We start from the raw sequence: 6081 nt of genomic DNA, 5'->3' as shown, positions 1-6081 counted from the left end.
TTATAACAAAGATGCCTATTTTAGACTCGTTTCATATCCTGACTGCTTAATATCGATAATAGAAGTCAGCTGTTTACTAAACAAGTTACTCACCTACAGTAACAGAAAAAGCCGTGGCTTGCAGCATGTATTTGTAATCTTTTTCACTTTATTTATGACAGTCCAAGCTCTTTGTTTTATTACATTATGGCCTTTTTCACAAAGATACAAAACGGTGAATTTTAGGAAGACATTTTAGCATGTTATCCAACGTATTTCTTCATCCATATATGTATTAAACTTCTCTACACAGAAATATCCCCCCAAAATAGTTGGGTTTAGTAAAGAATCACTGAATACACAGGAGACTGCTAGGTCATGCCTCGTGCGATAAATAGAATCTCAAAAAAACAGTCCTCAGGGATTTCCAAATGAAAAGAATATAGAACCTCAGCCGTGTATAGGCAAACCTTGCATAATAGGCGACTGGGCTACAGCTCTTTCGTGCCGTCCCTTGCTGTAGTAGATAGTAAATTTGTTCTTGGTATGGGAGCTGTGCAAATGTGTTTCGTGTGGAAACTTTTATTCGACGACGTTGTGGGCGATGGTGTACTTAAAGAATTAAGAGATATTTGTCAGAAACAGTGGGCCAATGCATAGTATAGCTTCGGGTCAGATCAAGGTATAGCCAAGCTTGTGCTGGCTTGTTGGCTTTGGTGAAATTGTCCACACGTTTGGTGCTAGCATGTTATAAGTCCTTCAATCTATTCAGGTAGATTTCTACTCATTTGTGGATCGCAAATTTACCAAAACTTTGAGTAGAAAGAGAGAAACAACACAAAAATATAGCGCCCATTTCAATGGACAGGGGCCTTGTGAAAGAGTCCAAGCACAACACAGGAGCCTGACCCAAGAGCATATCGTCAATGCGATCGCTGTGAGTTCAAACCCAGCTGACGCTGGCTTCCTTTCCGGTTGTACATTCATGGGGAGGTCTTGCAACAGCCTGCGGGTGCTCATGAGCTCTGCCAGGCTTCCCACTAAGATGCTGACCGCCGTTGTATAAGTGAACTATTCTTGAGTACGGCTTAAAACTCCTAATAAATAAATAAATCATTCGATATACTGTATGTGCGGACTCGACAAATGACATAAAGAGTTGTGCGATTCAAAAGGCAAATATTATGGTGTAACTCTTCACGGCAAGTCCTTTTAGAGAGAAATGAGATGGCCAGTTACAGATTTAGAGTCGCCGTATCGACAAAAGAAGTCAGGTTGATCTTATTTTTAAATGTAGCAACTTTCGGAATACATTTGAAATGAGTGTATCAAACAACATGCAAATCTCACTTCAAAGCGTGATTTCGCCGAACATTAATTTCACGTCAGTAATTTAGTAAGACGACACATGTCGGTACTGGGACAAATCTTCTAAAAGGAGACAGCGCTATTATGACAGCATGAATCAACAACAAATAGCATGGAAACAAGCAAATCATCAAGCTCCGGGAAAGGATCATATTAAGTTTAATGATTAAAATTTTGACTTAAGTCTAAGATTGCTTCCTGATGCTGGGGCCAGACAATCGCATCTCCAACCTACCGTCATACGGAAATATAAGAGCAAAATTGCCTTCGCTGCAACATCACCCAAAAAGACCATCGCCTAGTCGCACCGTGGAGGTAGAATATATCTATTCCACCTTCCAGTTCCAATTAATTCTAATTATTCCGTTAAATACAACGCACATATTTCTTAATTCATCATCAAGGTTACAATGGACTAGCAGGTTATTATGCTGAATATAACACAGTGTTATGTTATAATAACATAATACATGCTTCCATCACTCAAACAACAGACGTTCTGTTAAAATGAACACATTGTTTTAGTGTACCTAGTTTACCATGTCGCAATAGTTGCGACATCCCCTTGCGTACGGTTTGGCCTTGCCTTGGGAGTTTGTTGATTGACTGACCTATATTACAAGATGACACGGAAATGTTAGAAGATTGAATGGCAAAAATGTTGCCGGTCGACCGACTAACAGAACGAGGGACATGCAGAGCTGATTAGTCCAAGCTAAAATGTAGGTCGTCAGCCGAGGGGGTTGTCTTTGTTCGGTTAATAATCGTTTCAGAATTAGATAAATAGTCTCACGTCTGAAAGGGGGTTAGGTACAACGACTATAAGTGGGTACAACGACTGAAAGGGGATCACCCGCCTGTCTGAAGGGCTTTGTTAAATGACTCAATCTCGCGCGTGCGCTGAGATCAGCTGCCTGGAATTGGTTATGTCCAAGTTCACGCGGAAGCGTACCTGGTGACTTGGGGATTCCCCGCGACGACAAAGGCGTCAAGCCACACAATAAAGTAGGAAGAAAGCTCTGTTTAACTAACAGCCCAATTCGGTAACCTAAGCCAAACAGCTTATGACGCAAGACCACTAAATACCGTCAGTGACACTGATGTGTTAATTTTGGAACACCCTTGAAACTCTCAAATGACACTGTAGGCCTACCTTTCTCGTTGGCCTTATGGTAAGAGTGTCCCCTTCGAAATAGTGAGACTTGGGATAAAATGTTTGCTCCGGAAATTTTCGATAATTTTTTCTGTAATAAAAATTAATTAGTTAATTTGATGTTTAACTCAAGTACACCTGGACGGTAGTATGATGCTTTACCCAACTGTGGGGGGTACAACTTCATGCTGGGATACAGTTTAATGTGGGGCTACAACTTCATGCTGGGATACAGTTTAATGCGGGGCTACAACTTTATGTTGGGATACAGTTTAATGCGGGGTTACAACATCATGCAGAGATACATGCTCACAGGCCAATACAGTTTCTGGTTGTGATACCGCTTCATGCAGGAATACATCTTCATGCAGGGATACAGTTTAATGCGGGGCTACAACTTTATGTTGGGATACAGTTTAATGTGGGGCTACAACTTTATGTTGGGATACAGTTTAATGTGGGGCTACAACTTTATGTTGGGATACAGTTTAATGCGGGGCTACAACTTTATGTTGGGATACAGTTTAATGCGGGGTTACAACTTCATGCAGAGATACATGCTCACAGGTAAATACAGTTTCTGGTTGTGATACCGCTTCATGAAGGAATACATCTTCATGCAGGGATACATCTTCATACAGGGATACAGCATCAGTGGGGTTACAATTTCATGTGGGGCTGCACGTTCATGTGGGGCTACAGCTTTTTGTGTGGGAATACAGCTTTATGTGTGAATACAGCTTCACGCGGAATACTTCTTCATGTAGGGATACAGCTTCATTTATTTATTTTATATATTTGATTGGTGTCTTACGCAGTACTCAAGAATATTTCACTTATACGACGACGGCATTATGGCGGGAGGAAAACGGGCAGAGTCCGGGGAAAAGATAAAGCTTCATGTGAGAAAACAGTCTTATTGGGGACAGAGCTTCAGTGGGAATACATCTTCGTGTGCGGTACAGCATTGTGTGGGGTTACATCTCAATGTGGGGCTAGAGTTTCATTTAGAGATACATTTTCAAAGAGGGATATACGTACACAGCATCATTTGTGGATTCAGCTTCATGTGGGAATACAGTGTCTTGAGGGGATACAGTGTCGTGTGGGGATAAAATTTCATGTGGGGATATCACGCCTTGTGGTGATACAGCTTCATCTAGGGATACAGCTTCCTATAGCCTACAGCATCACTTGTGGATTCAGCTTCATGTAGAGATACAGTGTCTTGTGGAGATACAGTGTCTTGTGGGGACACAGTGTCGTGTGGGGATACAGTGTCGTGTGGGGATACAGTGTCGTGTGGGGATACAGTGTCGTGTGGGGATATCACGCCTTGTGAGGATACAGCTTCATGTGGGGATACAAAGAAAAGTAAACAGAGAGAATCCGGAATAAACCACCGCATTTTGTCATATATCTGACAAACCTTTTGACAACCAGCGCTACTCACCCAGCTCTGTCAAGTCACCTCACAGGTCAGAGGAAACGCAGCTGCGTTGAGGGAGACACCTTAGTGCAGCGAGCCAGCGAAGACACTAAGGAACACCTTACCTACACGCGTATACACATAATATTTACTGCAGATACACAGGTGATAACATGTTTACCAGCGATCTGCGGGTGGTCGTGGGTTCCTCCCGAGCTCTGCACGGTTTCATCAAACCATAATTCTGGCCGCCGTGGTATAGGTGAAATATTCTTGCGCACGGTGTAAAACACCCATCAAATAATAAATAAGTAAAACGTTTAAATGGGAAAAGCTGATCCATCAGTTTTCCTGAAATTCTTCGACAGCGCAAGACATTAATCTCACAAAGAAATCAAACAGATGCTGAGTATTGGTTTACTCGTGACATACCTGTATTTCAGAAGTCAGTTACAGAGTATATGATGAATATATGTGCCACAATCAATCCGTCTTCAAGCTGAGCATTGTGTTAAGTCTTTCATTCATTCATTGGTTTACGATATGAGATTTCTCAGTTCCATATTCCACGTCCAGGAATTTTCAGTGCTCAAAACAAGAGTAAATGTTTAAAGAGAAGCAGTCAATATAATAATATATAGAAAAAGCAATATAGTAATGTCTTAAGGAAAATAAAACAAATTTCGCAATGTATGTTTTGGAAAGTTGTAAGAGCAGTGATTGCGTCAGTGCAGAGGTTACCGCTCATCGTTGTGAGCTCTCTAATGATCCACGTAATTCAGGTGGTCTAGGCCCAAATTCTCATGAAACAGCCGACTTGGGCAATCGTCACGAAGACTGAAAACCGAGACAATATGAAAAAAAATAAGACATAAGGACAAGGAGGCGTTCAGATGATTCTGTTTTGCACTAAATCGTATTATTTCAAAGGCTGATTGTCATAAGAAGAACCCGTTTTGGCCATCATCAAATTAACAAAATACTCTCTTTATAATACATAAATGAAATCATTAAGTTGTCCTTTCTGTTAAATCCGACATCCACGAAGCCACTCAGTCACATTAAAGCCATTACCCCCTTTGAACTATTCATTTATTTATTCGATTCGTGTTTACTTCGTCCTCAAGAATATGACACTGATACGACGGCCGCCAGAAATATGGTGGGAATATGGTATGTCAGCATCCGCAGGTTGCTGAGAGACCTTCCCACGTATAACTGTCCTTAGAAAGACGTCAGTAGTTCCGGCTGCGAAACACTCAACTGGGTTTTAAAAAGACCATCGTTATATTTTAGATCAAATTACCGATATGACATTTGCTTAATCAGTGCCTTTGAATAACGCCGTGAGGTTTCCTATGTAACTACCATAGGTATAAGTCCTGCCTGGTACTTCCCTAATCTTTCTGGTTGTGGAGCGTAAAAGTGAAATAAGCGGTGGAAGACACCCGATTGACCGTTTGCTCTGCCTACAGTTCGTTGAAGACCACTTGCTTCCTGTTTATATGGTTGGTGTACCTAATCGTGCGTCACTCGTAAGAAAAGAGGTAAGTAACTAGCTGGAGGTCTTTGGTTTTCTCCGGGACTCACAAAACTTATCGCCATCGTATAAGTGATAAATTTTGGAACATGGCGGTGAACAACAATCAGCTCAAGGCTAATTGTATTCTTCTTTACAGGGTTCATGTTAAAGATTGATGTTCAAATATTTAATTGGGTTTCAATTCCGACGCAATGGCGACTTTGGTCAACTCTGGTCAAAGATCAACTGACAAATATTATTTCTGAACACATAAGTACTACGTTATGATATCCCACAAGTCGTCATTACAAAGCCAGCAATGAACATTATACCTTGGCCAAAATGACTTTGCACGGAAAAACGGCCCGCAATGAACGCGAAGAAACCAAATGTTGTAGATGTTTCACGAGTTTTATAAATCACGTTTGATATAATAGCTTACCAATGGAATGTACTGTTTATACCATACATTTTTAAAACAGTTTTAGGCGGTTGAAAGAACAGGCAACATCAGTTTTGCAAAACGTTGAGAGAAATTGTGTTATTTCCGAGAACTGACAACGAAGAACAATAAATCATGTATGAGATTACTTGATCAACATTTACAACCACTCGAAACCTAAAGATGTA

This window comes from Liolophura sinensis, chromosome 12 (genome assembly GCF_032854445.1).
Source record: "Liolophura sinensis isolate JHLJ2023 chromosome 12, CUHK_Ljap_v2, whole genome shotgun sequence".
NCBI lineage: Eukaryota > Metazoa > Mollusca > Polyplacophora > Chitonida > Chitonidae > Liolophura > Liolophura sinensis.
The sequence above is the reverse complement of the archived record's forward strand: the minus strand, read 5'-3'. Positions refer to the sequence as shown.